Source organism: Odocoileus virginianus, chromosome 14 (genome assembly GCF_023699985.2).
Source record: "Odocoileus virginianus isolate 20LAN1187 ecotype Illinois chromosome 14, Ovbor_1.2, whole genome shotgun sequence".
Classification (NCBI taxonomy): Eukaryota; Metazoa; Chordata; class Mammalia; order Artiodactyla; family Cervidae; genus Odocoileus; species Odocoileus virginianus.
Window position 1 is genome coordinate 44,812,967 of NC_069687.1, and position 19,363 is coordinate 44,832,329.

General features: G+C 39.3%; 1 long non-coding RNA gene across 3 annotated transcripts; it reads left to right on the forward strand.

Annotated features, from left to right (window-relative positions):
• Nucleotides 1-51: 51 nt before the first annotated feature.
• LOC139038261 (uncharacterized) lies at nucleotides 52-17,403 on the forward strand. Of its 3 annotated transcripts, none has more exons than XR_011491213.1 (4): nucleotides 52-143; nucleotides 14,713-14,825; nucleotides 15,539-15,874; nucleotides 17,008-17,403. It is a non-coding gene; the product is annotated as an uncharacterized lncRNA (long non-coding RNA). The 3 variants fall into 3 exon arrangements; XR_011491214.1 differs by lacking the exon at nucleotides 17,008-17,403 and adding an exon at nucleotides 16,407-17,001; XR_011491215.1 differs by lacking the exon at nucleotides 15,539-15,874.
• The last annotated feature ends 1,960 nt before the right edge of the window (nucleotides 17,404-19,363 follow it).

Here is a 19,363-nt window from a genome sequence, read left to right on the forward strand (position 1 = left end):
GTTTGCGCCAACGGTCCGGGGGCACGTGCCACGCCGGGTGAGGGGAAAGCCTGCGTGGGACCGGGGAGGAGCGGGGGGCGGTGGGTGTGCGGGTGCGAGACCGGATGGAGACGGACTTCAGATCTCTCCACTACGGAGGAGGAGTAAGGGGAAAGGGAGGGAAGGAGACCAGTGCGTTCTGAACTAAAAAACTCTCTGAGAGTGCTTCCTCCCCCAAATATATAGCTCAAAATAGCGCGGGGGAAGAAATCAATGTATCCCCTTATAATTCAGACTATCAGTAGGACTCTAAAAACGTAACCTGTGAAGGTTCTAGCTCTGTAAAAGCGTCGATCAGAAGAGTAGCCAGTAGAGTAGGTCACCTCGTTACACATTATTTTTCAATTAGCAGTAGTTAAAGTACATGCATGTTGTCCTGCTACTGAATGATTTCTTAAGAGTCTGTCCCTTTTAAATGTTTTTCTCCATCCATACTCCAGTTAATGACGGTGGAGAGTAAAGTCGGCAGCTGAAAGCATGAAAATCATATCACTTCACCTCCAACCCCTCCAACCTCCAACTCATTTCCCCTTCTCTTTCTCCGCAGGGTACCTCTTAGATAGGGTATTAAGTTATTTCCCCACGATTTTAAGGGATGTAAAGTGAACTATCCAACCAAAATGAGAACAAATCTGTATAAAACACAACAGATGAAGTCAGGAATATGAACATGATACCCCCTCAAAGAAAAGAGGCCTCATAAGAAGGCTCTAGACCTGAACAGTCTTTTATTACATATCCTACTAGCACTTCAAATACAACATAATCCAAAACAGAATTGAGAATCTTCCCCTATTCCCATCCTCCCCAAACGACCTGTTCTTTTTGCTTGCACCTTATTCCCAATATTGCTGTCTTCCTTGTGGAGCAAAGTCAAAGTCACCCTTAACTCTCCCTTTACCATGTACCCAAATCTGCTATCAAAGACAGTTTTTTTCCTCTGTAGTGTTGATTCCATCTGGCCTCTTTTTGAAGATTACAAGGACCTAACTGATAATTCAACCTCCAGTCTACTCCAGCCCCCTTCATGTCACATGTTTATTTGCAACCAGCAAGTACAATGCACTAGGCACATGTACCATGCACAGTGGTGATCCAGTGACAAAGCTTTAAAAGGCAATAAACATCATCTTGAGCTAATCATATTTCTCCCTGCCCCAAATCCCTGAAAGGATCTTCTTTACACACAGAATTAAGCTCTAAATTTTCTAGCTCAAATACAAGTCCTCTGTGATTTTAACATCTCTTTACCTTTCTTGCTTCATCTCCCACAATCCCACGAAAATATCTCTAGTCCTCCATGCTGTGGGTAGTGCCCAGCAACTGTCCTGCCTTCAGGCCTTTGCTAAGGGAGCCTCACCTTAGAGTTCTTTTTCCCTATCTTCTCCTGGCAAACTGATCATAAAATTTCAGTTCCCATTTCCCAAAAGCCTTCTCAGATTTTCTTAGTTGGAATTTTTTTCTCCCCAATTAGGAACCAGTCTGCTGTTCCATGTCTGGTTCTAACTGTTGCCTCTTGATCTGCATAACAGGTTTCTTAGGAGGCAGGTAAGGTGATCTGGTATTCCTATCTCTAAGAATTTTCCACAGTTTGTTGTGATCCACACAATCAAGGGCTTTAGGATAGTCAATGAAGCAGAAGTAGATGTTTTTCTGGAACTTTCTTGCTTTTTCTATGATCCAACAGATGTTGGAAATTTGATCTCTGGTTCCTCTGCCTTTTCTAATTCCAGCTTATACACATGGAAGTTCTCAGTTCATGTACTGTAGAAGCCTAGCTTGAAGGATTTTGAGCATTCCCGTGCTAGCACATGAAATGAGTACAATTGTGCAGTAGTTTGAACATTCTTTGGCATTGCCTTTATTTGGGATTGGAAGGAAAACTGACCTTTTCCAGTCCTGTGGCCACTGCTGAGTTTTCCAAATTTGCTGGCATACTGAATGCATCACTTTAACAGCATCAACTTTCAGGATTTGAAATAGCCCAGCTGGAATTCCATCACCTCCACTAGCTTTCTTTGTAATGAAAGGCCCACTTGACTTTGCACTGCAGGATACCTGGCTCTAAGTGAGTGATCACACCATCGTACTTATCCAAAGTCATTAAAATCTTTTTTGTATAGTTCTTCTGTGTATTCTTGTCACCTCTTCTTAATATCCTCTGCTTCTGTTAGGTCTATACCATTTCTGTCCTTTATTGTGCCCATCTTTGCATGAAATGTTTCCTTAGTATCTCTAATTTTCTTGAAAAGATCTCTAGTCTTTCCCATTCTATTGCTTTCTCTATTTCTTTGCACTGTTCACTTAAGAAGGCTTTCTTATCTCTACCTGATATTCTTTGGAACTCTGCCTTCAGATGGGTATATCTTTCCTTTTCTGCTTTGCTTTTTGCTTCTCTTCTTTTCTCAGCTATTTGTAAGGCCTCCTCAGACAACCATTTTGCCTTTTTGCATTTCTTTTTCTTGGAGATGGTTTTGATCACCACTTCCTGTACAATATTATGAATCTCTGTCCATAGTTTCTTCGGGCATATCAGGTCATACTCATTAGTGAAAGTATTAGCCGCTCAGTGGCAAGCGATTCTTTGCAACCCCATGGACTGTAGCCTGCCAGGTTTCAATGTCCACTGAATTCACCAGGCAAGAATACCAGAGCGGGTTGCCATTTCCTTCTCCAGGGGAACTTCCCAACCCAAGGGTCGAACCTAGAATTACCAGGGAAGCCCTCATACTCATGAGGATAGTTACAGAAATAATAATAAGTATTGGTAGAATATGGAGAAATAAGAACCCTTGTGCACTGCTAGTAAGAATGTAAAATGCAGTTGCTGTGGAAAATAGCATGGCAGTTTCTAAAAAAAATTAAACTCAGAATTAACATATGGTCCAGCAATTCCACTTATGGGTACATCCCCCAAATAATTGAAAACAGAGACTCAAAGAGATACTTGTGCACAAATATTCATAGCAGCATTATTAGCAACAATCAAAAATCAAAAACTGTCAAATACTAATAATCGTATTTTAGTTGACCATGTATCATAATACTAGGAAGTATACATGTAGAAATAACTAATATGCAATGATTACTAAATAAATGGCAATTTTATTTTGCTATTGTACCTATTTTTGAGAAACTTAGAAATTTAATTTGCTCCATGAACTTGCCTTGCTATCTACCCATTTCTTTTATTAACTGACCTGTTTACATTTCCAAGTTTCTTAAGTGTCAATCTAAATTCTGAGCTCAGTGGATAAACCATGAGGGCTGTGATGTTATCAGTTATTATTAGAGTGTACAGATGATCAATTCTATTTAGTTTTTGGTATAAATTTCCTGAAAGAAAATGAGGTATCCTGGATATTAAGAGATATTTCTAACTGTGATTTTACTACTTACTGTTGTGTCTATGAACAAATCATTTAACCTGTCTGCATCTCAATTTCATTTTTGTATATTTGTACCATGAAGACTGGTTGCTGTATTTTTTTTTCTAATGATGAGTCTGTGTTACTCTAATAAGTGGAACAGATCATAGTTCTGCTGCTGCTGCTAAATCGCTTCAGTCGTGTCCGACTCTGTGCGACCCCATAGACGGCAGCCCAGCAGGCTCCCCTGTCCCTGGGATTCTCCAGGCAGGATCACTGGCGTGGGTTGCCATTTCCTTCTCCAATGCATGTGAAAAGTGAAAGTGAAGTCACTCAGTTTTGTCCGACTCTTAGCGACCCCATGGACTGCAGCCTACCAGGCTCCTCCGTCCGTGGGATTTTCCAGGCAAGAGTACAGTAGTGGGGTGCCATTGCCTTCTCCACCATGTACCCAAATCCACTATCAAAGACAGTTTTTTCCTCTGTAGTGTTGATTCCATCTGGCCTCTTTTTGAAGATTACAAGGACCTAACTGATAATTCAACCTCCAGTCTACTCCAGCCCCCTTCATGTCACATGTTTATTTGCACCCAGCAAGTACCATGCACTAGGCACATGTACCATGCACAGTGGTGATCCAGTGACAAAGCTTTAAAAGGCAATAAACATCATCTTGAGCTAATTATATTTCTCCCTTGCCCCAAATCCCTGAAAGGATCTTCTTTACACACAGAATTAAGCTCTAAATTTTCTAGCTCAAATACAAGTCCTCTGTGATTTTAACATCTCTTTACCTTTCTTGCTTCATCTCCCACAATCCCACGAAACTATCTCTAGTCCTCCATGCTGTGGGTAGTGCCCAGCACTGTCCTGCCTTCAGGCCTTTGCTAAGGGAGCCTCACCTTAGAGTTCTTTTTCCCTATCTTCTCCTGGCAAACTGATCATAAAATTTCAGTTCCCATTTCCCAAAAGCCTTCTCAGATTTTCTTAGTTGGAATTTTTTCTCCTCCTTATGTTCCCATAGCATATCTTTTGTACTACTTGTCTACTTAATTCCAGCTTTTACATATGAGTCTCTGTGTGTGTTCTCTACTATATTGTAACATTCAAGTATTCAAGAATCTTGCTTTTTCATCTTTGTGTCCTCTTTAGAGAATAGCTCACTGCCTTGCACATAGTAAACTTTGTACATCATTGTCATTCAGTAAATGTTTGCTGAATTGATTTGCAGATTTGAGATTAGGATCTTTCCCAAATCATGGAACTAGAATTTGTTGTTGTTGTTGTTTAGTCCATAAGTCATGTCAGACTCTTTGTTACCCCATGGACTGTAGCCCAGGCTCTTCTGCCCATGGGATTTCCCAGGCAAAATTACTGGAGGGTGTTGCTGTTTCCTTCTCCAGGGGATCTTCCCAACCCAGGGATTGAACCCAAGTTACCTGCTCGGCAGGCAGATTCTTTACCACTGAGTCACCTGGGAACTAGGACAATAGAGTCACAAAAGAAAGACCTTCCTACCACTTGCTAATTGTGTGACTTAAATGTTATTTGGCCCCTATAAGACTCAAGTTCCTCATCTGCAAAGTGTGATAACTATTTTCTACTGTACAGATTTATGATGAGAATGAAGAGAAATCAGATGAGGCCTCTAAGATAATGATTTTTCTCTTTTGAGATAAAGTAATGGCACTTAGCTGTCTAACTTTAAAGAGTGTTTGAATAATACGTCTCTATAAGCACTTGTCAAGAGAAGACTATCCTTGGGCCCAGAGCCTACACATAGTAGATGCCTGACACATAGCAGATGGTCAATAAATATTATGTGAGTGAATACATTCTAAAATTCCAACCTCATTGTCTAAATAGAAATATCCCAAATCAAAAGGAATCCATGTGGCTTCTCTTGTTTGATGATTATATCATTAGAATACTCATATATTCCAATTCTGTGCTCAGCATGCAACCTTGTGATTCAAGACTTAAGTTTGAGAAAAACTACCCCTGACAGGGACCTGCCCCTACTCTAGACAGTTGCATATCTACAATTGGAAATTAATTGAATTCTGATTTATCCTCCAGATTTGAGCTGGGGTAATGTAAATTAGTACCCCATAATCGTTCTGAATTGAGAATATTTCTGGAGAAGTAGAATAGAAACTGGATGGCTGAAAAGGACAGTGGACTTCTAGTGCAAGCTAGACACTCTTGTTCTGCCATTAACTTGCAGTGTGATTTTAGCCAAGTTACTCCTCTCCCAAAAGTCTGATTACTTATAAAATTAAGAGTTCTAATATTCTTTCCACCTCTGTGTCATACTGTTCACCAATTAACAACTAAAGTAGGCACTAACAACTTGATAATACTGTGCTCTAAGTCACAACTAGAGCAGAGACATTACTTTGCCAACAAAGGTCTGTCTAGTCAAAGCTATAGTTTTTCCAGTAGTCATGTATGGATGTGAGAGTTGGACTATAAAGAAAGCTGAGCGCCGAAGAATTGATGCTTTTGAACTGTGGTGTTAGAGAAGACTCTTGAGAGTCCTTTGGACTGCAAGGAGATCCAACCAGTACATCCTAAGGAAATCAGTCCTGAATATTCATTGGAAGGACTGATGCTGAAGCTGAAACTTCAATACTTTGGCTACCTGATGTGAAGAACTGACTCATTGGAAAAGACCCTGATGCTGGGTAAGACTGAAAGCAGGAGGTGAAGGGGACGACAGGGGATGAGATGGTTGGATGGCATCACCGACTCTATGAACATGAGTTTGAGCAAGCTCCAAGAGTTGGTGATAGACAAGGAAGCCTGGCGTACTGCAGTCCATGGGATCAAAAAGAGTCTGACACAGCTGAGTGAGACTGAACTGAAATGAACTGAGTCATCATCTCACCGTATCTGACCATGCAACACGAATACCAGTAAATTGATTAGGAGCAGAAACCCTAACATTTATCTTGGAAGACACTCCCCAATGGGCCTCTCACATTCCTGCGTGTCTTGTTGAATATGCTAAGAATGGGATGCAAGGTCTGGATGACTGGTAAACCATTTCTCAGAATTTATTTGCAACAAGCAGTCTTGAGGGATGGGGTAACCTCTCCATCTGGAACAAAGAATAGGCTTTCTTCTGCTTACTGTAAAAGAAATAAATTCTCCAACTAAGCTTTCCTCTTCTCTAATGCAACCCACTGTGGGGAAAGGCATTTATTTGGACCCTTCACATCATCCCTGTAGGATCTGGGGACAAGGTGAATTGATGTTCATGCCTCTTGCTGTGTTGTGAATAACAAAGTCCTTTGTTCTTAAGAAAAAATTATAGCTATGTATGGCAATAGATAGGGCTTCCCTGGTAGCTCAGCTGGTAAAGAAGCTGCCTGCAATGTGGGAGATCTAGGTTCGATACCTAGGTTGCGAAGACCCCCTAGAGGAGGGCATGGCAACCCACTCCAGTATTCTCGCCTGGAGAATCCCCATGGACAGAGGAGCCAGGCGGGATACAGTCCATGAGGTCACAAAGAGTCAGACACGACTTGGCGACTAAGCACACACAGCACAGCATGGCAACAGATGTTAACTAGATTTATTGTAGTGTTCATCTGCCAACATATTCAAATATCAAATCATGTTGTACACCTGAAGCTGATATAATGTTATATGTCAGTTATACTTCAACAAAAAAATTTTTAATTAAAAACAAAATCTTTTGTCTCTGCCAGCACCCATGCAACAGAAATAGGCTAATTTATCAGATTTAAATAGGATAAAATAAAATTGAAGACCTGTATCCTTAAGTGATAAGTTAATATGAGAGTGAAAGAGCGGAAAACCAAGTTTCATATAGCCATAGGTTTTTTATGTTTGCTATTCTGTGTCATTTTCATAGTCCAAGACATCTGAAGATGGCTAGAAATTTAGATGTTAGAGAAATTTAGTTAGCCCATGGGATACTAGCAAGATCAAAATTATTTCAATCTCTTCACAATTTAGTTTACTAGATTTATTTTTTAATTTTAAAAGTATTTGGATACCTACATTAGAAGTCAGTTAACACAAATGCAACAGATGAGAATTTTAAAGACTCAACAATACAATGCATTAGAAATTTGCATTCTAAATAGATGAAACTTGTTCTATGGTTAAAGTTTTCAATGTAATTCCATCTAAGCCATTTTATCCTCTTATAATCCTAATTAAAATAATGTGTTTAAAGGGCCAACCTGGCCTATTATACTCTAAATCTTCTGATTTAAGTTTTTAATTGTATTACATACATTTTAGTAAGAATGAAGTAGGTCACACTCAACAAAAGCATTCTACTTCATTTGTTTTTGTTTAAAATTCTGCATTGTTCTACTTAACAAATTAAGACGTTTCCAAAGACTAAAGCTCGGTCTTCCTTTGTCTTCTTCGTTTTCCTTTTTCTTAGTAGCTACTATTGGTTCATTCTTACTAAGCTTTTGAAACGTTTAAGTAGCATGCTGATAATCAGTTGAGAGGCAGGGTGAGACCTAAAATTTGAAGTTTTTGCCAATTTCTGTGTTGTAAATATTTCCAGCATTACCTGTTTCAAGTTACCAACATGACATGCAGCAATGGGAAGAAAAGAGCAAATTGGCTCATGGAGCATTGCAGATCAGCTCCAGCCCACCACTGGGGGGGTTTCCTCTTAACACCATACCTACTCCCCACAGGTAATCTCAACCTTGTTCGTGGTGTCGGTTACCTATACCTAATCCAGACAAGTAAGCTTCACAAGCACCTCAGACTTTTACTAAGAGCAGACTAAAGACCTTCCCCAAAAATCTTGGCCTCCTCCAATATTTACTAACTCAGTGAATGTGCTGTAATCCATCCAGTGATATAAGCCAGCATCCTTGATATCTCACTGCTTTTCCTTGTTCTATCCACTGCCAGATCCAGTCAATTTTACCTCCTAAATTTTTCTCACTTTTCACAACCATCTTCTTCGTCTGAGGTACCATACATTCTTTTTTTAATTGAAAAAAAAAGATGGTAAAATCAAAAGAGTAAAATAAATGTGAAAAAAGGCTTAAAAATTTCAATGAATTTGATGTTCTTTCCCTAATTGGATGTATTCGCATTGAAAACATACAGATAGTTTGTAATTTTAATCTTTAAATGATCCTTTTCATTCACTGTCTTAGAAAAAGCACATGTAAGTTTTTAAGAGGTCTTGGTCTGCTAATATCAAGAAATGAACAAAGCAACTTATGGATCATCTGCAACCTAACAAAGTGAAACCTGGGACATCGAAGTGAATGTTGCTCAGTCGTGTTCAAACTCTTTACGACCCCCATGTACTATATGGTCCATGGGATTCTCCAGGCCAGAATACAGGACATAGAAGATGAGAGAAAAAGCGAAAGGTTTCCAAAGGAAGAGATGACAGAGAATCTGGGATTTGAAGTCCTGTGGCGCAAATCTATTATGAGACTATGACAAGAACCCACCACTCTGAGCTGTCTTCAGCAAAGTGCGTGAGCACCTTCCTCTAACCAAGCTCTTGCTACAAATCCATAGAGATGCAGCCGTAAGTGACAGTACCTCTGGCCCTAACGATAGCCGTAACTGTCTGGCTACTCTCCCATATTCATTCTTCTTCTCTCACCCATTTTTTGTCATAGTAAAGTCAGAGTGATCCCTTTTAAGGATAGATCATGTCACTCCTCTGCGTAAGTCTTCCTAAGAACAGAATCTTCACAAGGCCAAAGGTTCCTGTATGATCTGGCCTCTGCTTTTCTCTCCAGCCTCACCTGGAACCACACACCCCTTTGTATTCTATTTGTAGTAACCGTTCCTTTTCTTAAAGAAACCATATTCTTTTCATCTTGAGATTTTCATATATTTCATTCCTCCTAATGCCCCTCCTCCTCAACCTAGTTAATTTCTTCCCTGATTCCGGTGTTCAAACATTATTTCCTTTCTTGACTTTTCAAACCATATCCCAGAACCTAATTTTTGATGCCAGAGCACCCTCTTCTTCTCCTGCTTAGGATTTATCATAATTCACCCCACCTCAAAGGAAGTGGTAAATATATGAGATTCAGCTACAGGAGATGGTGGACAAGTTATTTAACTTCTCTTGTCCAGGAGACCTTGGACAAGATCTTGGCTTCAATTTTCCCAAATATAAAGCAAAGTTTAAATTAAAGCCTCTACCTTCTGTACATAGCTCTGATTTCTATGATTCCAGGTAAAGGTTATTCCAGGAGGTAGTATAATGTAGATATTAAGAAACTGGACTCTGGAGTCACTTTGGTTCCAGTATTCCCTCTTCTTTATAATAATTTATATATTATGATCTAAGTATGATGTTCTGAAAGAAAATAAAGTTAGAAACATTCACATTCCCTTTCAAATCAATTTTTTAAATGCCCCACATCAAAATTTAAAAACTCTGCATTGAACACAGCCAGGCAGAAAAAAATCAGACATTCTCATGATAATGGATTAAATTAAAACTAACATTGTCTTTATTATGCCTAATCATCAGGTACTTGACCTAGCTCAAATCGATAAGGATGCATTCACACTAAATTAAAATGAAGCTTCTTCCTGAAGGTGGCACTATGAACAAGGAAAAGTAATAAATCCACTAAATTTTTTCAGGACTACAGGACTATCTTACTAGGTTAAAAAAACAAAGCAATATAATATGCATCCTGGTACCTCTGATTTCTTGTCATTTTCTTTTCACTTTGATTCTTTAAATTTATTGTCAATTGTAGATGTACCCATTAGCTTTTTTTTTTTCCATTAGCTTTTTGAGTAAGTTTTTAGATTGATATTTTCTTGATTTAAAAAAACAACTAATAGCTGAAATTTATTGAATGCTAACCATGTTCAGCCACTGTACTACAAACTTCAGCAGTGAATTAAAGGAAGGAGATTTTGGTTTGGTTTGGTCTGCACCACGCAGCATGTGGTATCTTAGTTCCCCCCCTAGGGATCAAACCTGTGCTTCCTTGCAGGGAGAGCCTAGAGTCTTAACCACTGGACCACCAGGGAAATCCCAGGAGCTCTTCTAAAGTAATATTTAACTCACACAGTTCCAACCTACTTGATTTTGCTAGGGAATTGAAGCATTTATAAACTTGTTTCTCTGCTTACTACCTCCCGCCCCAGGATGGCACTTAAGGAGGCATGGTAGGATGTTTGTCTTTATTAACAAGAGATTTGACTAAATAGCCTTTACTTTGTTACCTGCTACCAAATAAAAGTGAAGATCTCATCAAGGACATTTTCTGTTTCCTGTTGTTAAACATTAGTCAACGTGTACCAGAATCAGACCTACAAGCCATCTAAATTATTTTGTCATCCAGTGTAGGAAGGTGTGAGTCAAAAAAACCTAAAAATTTACTGTTACCGTACTGCTCAAGAGGCTAGTACAATTTTAGAACAACCTTCAAAGTCTGAGAGCACAATTTGACATCATGGATTGGCTGTGTGCCACAGGGGCTACCATTCTTACTTTTTCTTGAGGTTTCATAGCTTTATCTCCTAGATATTGGGGTTTTTTTAATTGCTCAGAAAACTTGAATTGTCTTCCTATTATGGAAAACTTGCCCCTCAGCTGCAGCACAAGACTGTTAGACCATCACACTTAAATGAAACACTTCCAACTGTGCTTATCCAATGAGTAAATATACCTGTGTAAATACTGAAGCATTTAGTTAACATTTCATACAGTTCAAATTAGCAACTTGGTCATAATTTCAACACAATTATGTTTACATTTCAGTAATACTATACACAATGACCTGATCTTTACTACAGTAAGGCAGAGGAAAAGCTTCTTAAATTCTTCTTCACGGGAATAGGAAATACACAGTAGCATAGAGAGTCACGTGGCTGGCAGTTCCTTTAGAAACTTATGAAAATTAGCGTAGTTACTGTAGGCAGGACTAAACTCTGGCTGCTCTCTAGTTCTTTGAGAGATCATGATTATGTTCAACTCCTGTTCAATGGACAGCACACACTACAGGGTAAACAAAGAAGTGAGTTCATTTCTGCCCTTGGAGAGCTCTCAGACTAAAAGTGAAGAGGAGACAGGCGCAGTAATAGTTCTAATATTGACAGTCTGCGAGAGGGGACACATGAAAATGCAAGGTGTTATGGGGTACTCATTTATATAAATATATTGTTGTCTGTAAACTTCCTCTTCTTAAGGTTAAGTAATTTCAATTCCTATTTCTCAGTGCTTTGTTTACTGTCTTCCTCTGAATCCTCAGGTTTCAGTATTTATCTTAGATTATAGAACTCAAAACTGTCCCACCATTATAAAGGCCCAAAAATCTGAAATTTGGCAGAAATGCCTTACTTCCCTTGATTTCCTACCATTCTGTTCACTTTTGAGATAATTGTAGAAATGAGTATATATATTTTTTAAATATCCAGCCCCAGAGTATTGATTAAATAAGCTATTCCACATATATATAATGAAGTGAAGTCATTAAAATATTTCAGAGATGAAAATCATAAAAGCATCATCACTGACATTCAGTTCAGTCGCTCAGTCATGTCCTACTGTTTGCAACCACATGGTCTGCAGCACACCAAGCTTCCCTGTCCATCAGCAACTCCTGGAGCTTGTTCAAACTCATGTCCATTGAGTTGATGATGCCATCCAACCATCTCATCCTCTGTCGTCCCCTTCTCCTCCTGCCTTCAGTCTTACCCTGCATCAGGGTCTTTTCCAATGAGTCAGTTCTTCACATCAGGTGGACAAAGTATGGACCTAACAGAAGCAGAAGATATTAAGAGGCAGTGGCAAGAATACACAGAAGAACTGTATAAAAAAGATCTTCATGACCCAGATAACCATAATGGTGTGATCACTCACCTAGAGCCAGACATCCTGGAATGTGAGGTCAAGTGGGCTTTTAGGAAGCGTCACTATGAACAAAGCTGGTGGAGGTGATAGAATTCCAGTTGAGCTATTTCAAATCCTAAAAGATGATGCTGTTAAAGTGCTGCACTCAATATACCAGCAAATTTGGAAACGTCAGCAGTGGTCATAGGACTGGAAAAGGTCAGTTTTCATTCCAATCCCAAAGAAAGGCAATGCCAAAGAATGTTCAAACTACCACACAATTGCACTCATCTCACATGCTAATAAAGTAATGCTCAAAATTCCCCAAGTCAGGCTTCAACAGTAGGTGAACTGTGAACTACCAGATGTTCAAGCTGGATTTATAAAAGACAGAGGAACCAGAGATCAAATTGCCAACATCTGTTGGGTCATAGAAAAAGCAAGAGAATTCCAGAAAAACATCTACTTCCGTTTTATTGACCATGCCAAAGCCTTTGACTGTGTGGATCATAACAAACTGGAAAATTCTTCAAGAAATGGGATAACCAGACCACCTTACCTGCCTCCTGAGAAATCTGTATGCAAGTCAAGAAGCAACAGTTAGAATGGGACATCAAACAACAGACCGAATCAGGAAAGGAGTACTGTCAAGGCTGTACATTGTCAATCTGCTTATTTAACTTCTGTGCAGAATACATCATGTGAAATGCTGGGCTAGATGAAGCAGAAGCTGGAGTCAAGATTTCCAGGAGAAATATCAATACCTCAGATATGCAGATGACACCACCCTTATGACAGAAAGTGAAGAAGAACTAAAGAGCCTCTTGATGAAAGTGAAAGAGGAGAGTGAAAAAGTCAGCTTAAAACTCAACATTCAAAAAACGAAGATCATGGCATCCGGTCCCATCACTTCGTGGCAAATTGATGGGGAAACAATGGAAACAGTGAGAGACTTTATTTTTCTGGGCTCCAAAATCACTGCAGATGGTGATTGCAGCCATGAAATTAAAAGATGCTTGCTTCTTGGAAGAAAAGCAATGTCCAACCTAGACAGCATACTAAAAAGCAGAGACATCACTTTGCCAAGAAATGTCTGTCTAGTCAAAGCTATGGTTTTTCCAGTGGTCATGTATGGATGTGAGAGTTGGACTATAAGGAAAGCTGAGCACAGAAGAATTGATGCTTTTGAACTGTGGTGTTGGAGAAGACTCTTGAGAGTCCCTTGGACTGCAAGGAGATCCAACCAGTCAATCCTAAAGGAACTCAGTGCTGAATATTCATTGGAAGGACTGATGCTAAAGCTGAAACTCCAATATTTTGTCCACCTGATGCAAAGAACTGACTCATTTGAAAAGACCCTGATGCTGGAAAAGAGTGAAGACAGGAAGAGAAGGGGATGACAGAGGATGAGATGGTTGGATGGTATCACTGACTTGATGGACATGAGTTTGAGCAAGCTCTGGGAATTGGTGATGGACAGGGAAGCCTGGCGTGCTTCAGACCATGGGGATGCAAAGAGTCTGACACGACTGAAGGACTGAACTGAACTGAACTGAACAGTGGGGATGGTGGCAAAACCCTCAAATACAGTAAAAAACTTTAAGTTGCACATTTCATATCAGTGAATTACGTAGTATGTAAAATGTATTACAATAATTCTGTTTAAAAAAAAGAATCCCTTGGGTCAATCAGCTCTTGTTGGTGATGTGGGTGATGAGGGCAAGAGTTGGGTGACAGTCTAAAACAAACAGAACCAGTCCTGTGTCCTTGGGCCTCTTCCCAGAAAGGGGAGTCATAATGTGCTTGGAAGCAACCCTAAGAGGTATCTTCTACATTAGGGATTTCTATTATAAAGAAATAAATGAAAGACAAATCCTGAAACCTTAAGGGTTAGGCATGATCTTATAAAAGTGCTCAAAACCATCATTATCCCTCACAGAACAGGGTATCTGTGTTTGCTTTAAACCATGGCATGACTTAAAAATAATTTAATTTTCCACATCCTATACCTAAATGCAATTTCTAATTATTACTTGGCTATCCATATAAATCCTAAGTAAATCTGTGGTGTTTCTTTTCCCTTGCATCAGTACAATACAAATAAATGCAAATAATTATCATGTCTGATCTACATTCTGTTTCGTTAAGCAGTTAAAAGTAAATATAGAAAATAGAAGGAAATGGCAACCCACTCTAGTATTCTTGCCTGGAGAATCCCATAAACAGAGGAGCCTAGCAGGCTACAGTCCATGGGGTCGCAAGAGTAGGACATGACTTAGCGACTAAACCGCAACCACCACCATGCAAGTTTGAGCAGATGTTTTCCTAAAGGAAGGCTATAGATCTTAAAGGGCAGGGCTAACTGAATCAAAGCAAATTACTATCCTAACTATGCTGATTTCCTTACATTGAATGATACTCAATTTTCTTTTTTGTTTGTTTGTTTGTTTGTTTTGTTGCCACACCTCACAGCTCCTGGGGATCACCGACCAGGGACTAAACCCTGGCTCCCCACAGTGGAAGTCTTAACCAGCGGACCACCAAGGAATTCCCGATGGTCCTCAGTTTTAATTATCCTATCTCATGTAAGTTTTCATTACAAATGGTCTCAGATTAATTCTGGGTGTAAGTGGCAATACAATATAAACAACTAGATGAAAATAATATACAGGACCTCACAAATGGGTGAATCAAATTTCACTCAAGAGAGAGAGAGGTACTAGATGAAGATGGATTCATTAATATGAGAAGAATAGATTTTTTTCAAAGAAAGATCTATTAGGTACTTGGGATGGCAAAAAAAAAAAAAAAAACCTCTGCTAACCCAGTGAGTTAGAATAAAAATGTAGAACTTTTAAATAACATTTTTAATAGGCTTGTGGTCACATGTTAATGCATTTTTAAGCTTTTCAGAATTGTGGGACATTGAGATATGCATGCAATGTTCTCTCTTTTTAAATGAAGTACATCTTTTCCCAAGGGACTAAGATGCCTCCAGGACCTGGGAAAGTTTCCTTCTATAGCTCAATCTGAGATACCTTGAGGCAGGGAATTCCACTGGGAAGGAAGAACTGGATTCAATTTACTGTTTCTGGATTTCCTCCCCACGATTGCCTAGAAGAGTTAAGAAACTGTTGTGGAGTGCCTCTAGCACTCAATAAAATTGCTCTCTAGACCCCTACATTTGACAAGTAGGCTCCAGAATTCAGCCGTGAGCAAGGACACCATATATGCTCTCCAAATGCAATCTATGCCCACACTTTTGACATTAACTCATGCCTATATTTTTACTTCATAGGCAGTTTTCTCCAGTTGGAAGCAAGAGAGAAGGAGTTAGATTCCAGTGAGTAGGATTTGACACACCTTGCTGGCTTTGAGATTTAGGGGTCCACATGCAAGGACCAGAATGACAGCTCGAGGAGCAAGGACAAGTCCCCAGTTTGCAGCAAACCAGGCAATACGAACCTTGGCCCTGCCATCATAAGAAACTGGATTCTGCCAACAATCAGACTGAGTTTGGAAATGGAATCGTCCCAGAGTCTCTAAATAAGAATCCAGCCAACACCTTGATTTCCAAGAAATCCAGAGCAGAGAACCCAGCTTAGCCATCTCTGACCCTCAGAACTATGAGATAGTAAGTTTGTGTTGTTTTAAGCACTAAGTTTAGGGCAATTTGTTACAGCAGCCATAGATAACTAATACAAACAGATAACTATAGTGTTTATCAGGTAACAGGCACTGTGTCAAGCATTTGAGATGCATCACCTCGATCAGTCTCACAATTTCTATTGTCCTGGTTTCAAAATTGAGCAATAAGGCCCAAGTCACCAAGCTGGCCAGTCCCCTCAGGACCATGATAGGAATCAACCATCTCTATGTGACTGCAGAACCTTTGACCATTTCTATACAATGGTCCACTGCTGCTATTCAATAATCATATGTATAGAGGATCCAAGTTTTAAATACACACAAACATACTTATGCATTCACATGTGTATAAATATTAAAATTTTCTGAAAGAAAATATACCAAAATATTCAGAATTGTATCTTTAGATGGCAGGATTACCACTTCTTACTTCATTGTGTTTCCCTGTTTATCTGAATAACTTTACAGTGAGCATATTCTACTTGCATAAAATTTTTATTTCCTTTTTTTTTTTTTAGTTAAAAGATGAAGGTGAAAATTTATTAAGGAGAATCTGACCTGAGTACCAATCATTTCTTTCATCTTATTCCCAGAGACTCCCACACTTAAAGACTCATCACATATCCAGGTCTGGGGCTCTAGCTACAGCAGCCCTCCAAGTGCTTCCTTCCCTTTCAGGCTCCCAGGTCCCCAGAGGAAGGCCAGCTCTCCTGGGCCCTCTCTGAGGATGGGAGCCCACCTCACTCCCTGCTAGGGAGCCCAATCTCTGGTGCCAGGGTCTAAGGAACACACCTTCTCCTGTCTTTTCTCTTCAGGTTTCTCTACATTACTGCCACCAACTAAACCTCTGTGACAGATCCTGTTAGATAGTGTAAGAGCTTTTCCCAACTCCTTTCTCTCTTGCCTACCTGTCACTATAGAGGCTAGGAGAATGAGAAACTAGATTCCCCAGCCTCCCTTGCAAGTAGGGGTAACTGTGTACCTCAGGTCTGATTTTGAGACTCAAGTGAAAATCCACCTGGGAATTTCCTGGGAAATGCTTTTTTGCTTCCTTAAACAAAGAGACAGAAGCAATCTGTGAAGCTTTCTACCCCTCCTTTCTTTTTATCTTTAATGCAGACAAGATGCCTGGAGCTACAGCAACAATCTTGTGATCATGAAACATCGAACATGAAGACAAATGTCTAATAAATTAGTGGAGCATAAACCATAAAGTCTGGTTTGTTGACAGCATCATTAGCAGATGTTAGCAACTCCTGTCTCACCTGATTATGTATGGAAAAACAAACCCTTATCTTAAAACCCAAATGTGATTACCTCTATTCCTATCTCAACTTTCTGCTGCAGACAATAGAGTACTGGTGCCCTTTCTGTTAGATGCAGAGATGAGAAGAGAGAACAGGGAGAGGGGAGGAGGAAGAAGTAATTGGGGGAAATCTGTTTGTGTTTTCGACATATAGATTGCTTCAAGTCCCTAATTTTGTCCTGTCCAATAAAACCCTATGCTGAAACTGAGACATCATGCTTATCACTTATGACACAGATTTCAGCCCACAGTCTCTATTTTAAGGAGGAGACAGTAAGATTGACATTTAGATTCAGTCATGTGACCTACAGAATCATCCAACCAATGATTCTTCTTATGTTTTGATTCAAATAAATTTTTCCATGAATAACTGATAAAATGGAATGCCATTTTTCCTGTAGCATTCTACAGGAAGGCCATGGGAGTAGTCTGTCTACTCAAAGTGCCAGGACTAAGAAGATACATTGTCTGGAGACTTTAACAAAACAAAACCAATTACAAGTCTATTATGTAAATTGTCTATTATGTGGGATGAGTACTTCTAAATAAATGGGATAAAATATTCCTATCTGAAAAAAGCTTTTGTTGGTTGGTCTAAGTTCTAAAATCTATTATCATTGTTGAATTTTAATACTATAGATGGAAGCTTCAAATCAACACACTTTTATTTCTTATTCTCTTATAAACATTGATAGTTAATTGGGAAAATCCCCATTATACAGTCAGTCCTCAACAAACAGGGGCTTAACTACTTGTCTTTGAGAGAGAAAGGTCCTAATGTTTTAAGTTCTGTGAGCTTGTGTTAGTCAGAGTTCATGTCACTCATTCCTGTGATATATCATTTTGTTGCATTTAAACAGGAGATTAAAACTGAACAATGCTGGCACAGTGAGCAAGCAAAGAAATGTAACTTATTTCAATTATGTCATGTTAAGTGACCAGTTGGAATTTTCACATGTTGCTTTAAATTTTAAACAGTGAAAATCAGTGTGAACTGCAAGGTGGATTGATTTTCTTTTGTTAAGTGAACATTTTGGCTTGCACATGAACTATTTTTATGCATTTGAATCTTTATTATTGAAATTTAGTCTCTTGTTTTTTCAACTATTTTTATACAATTTTTCAAAGTTACTTTCCATTTACCATTATTACAAAATACTGACTTTATTCTCAGTGTTGTATAATCCTTGAGGCTGTCTTGCACCTAATAGTGTGTAGCTCCCTCTCCCCCACCTCTATATTCCCTCTCTCCTACTAGTTTGTCTCTATATCTGTGAGTCTGCTTCTTTATTGTTGTATTCACTAGTTTGCTGTGTTTTTTAGATTCCACACGTAAGTGATATCATACAATATTTGTCTTTCTCTGTCTGACCTGTTTCACTTAGCATAATGCCCTCCAAGTCCATCTGCTGTTGCAGATGGCAAAACTTTATTCTTTTTAATGGCTGAGTAGTCTTCCATTAGGGGCTTCCCTAGTGGCTCAGATGGTAAAAAAATCTGCCTGTAATGCAGAAGACCTGGGTTCAATCCCTGGTTTGGGAAGATCTCCTAGAGAAGGAAATGGCAACCCACTCCAGTATTCTTGCCTGGAGAACTCCATGGACAGAGGAGCCTGGCAGGCTACAGTCCATGGGGTTGCAAAGAGTCAGACACAACTGAGTATTCCATTGTATACATACTCTCACATTTTCTTTATCCAACACTTAGGTTGTTTCCATGTCTTGGCAATTGTAAATAATGCTGCTATGAAAATTAGGGTGCATATATCTTTTTGAGTTAGTGTTTTGGGGTTTTAGAAGCATATTCAAGAGGGGCCAGGTCATATGGTAGTTCTATTTGTAGTTTCTAAGAAACTTCCATACTGGTTTCCGTAGTGTGTGGGTCACTCAGTTGTGTCTGACTCTTTGTGACCCCAAGGACTGTAGCCCACCAGGCTCCTCTGTCCAAGGAATTCTCCAGGCAAGAATACCGGAGTGGGTTGCCATTTCCTTCTCCAGGGGTTTCCATATACTACATTCCCACTAACAGAATACAAGGATTCTCTTTTCTCCACAACCTCCCAAATGTGTTATTTGTGTTCTTTTTGATAATAGCCATTCTGAGAGGTGTGAGGTAATATCTCATTGTGGTTCTGATTTCCATTTCTCTGTTGATTAGTGATATTAAGCA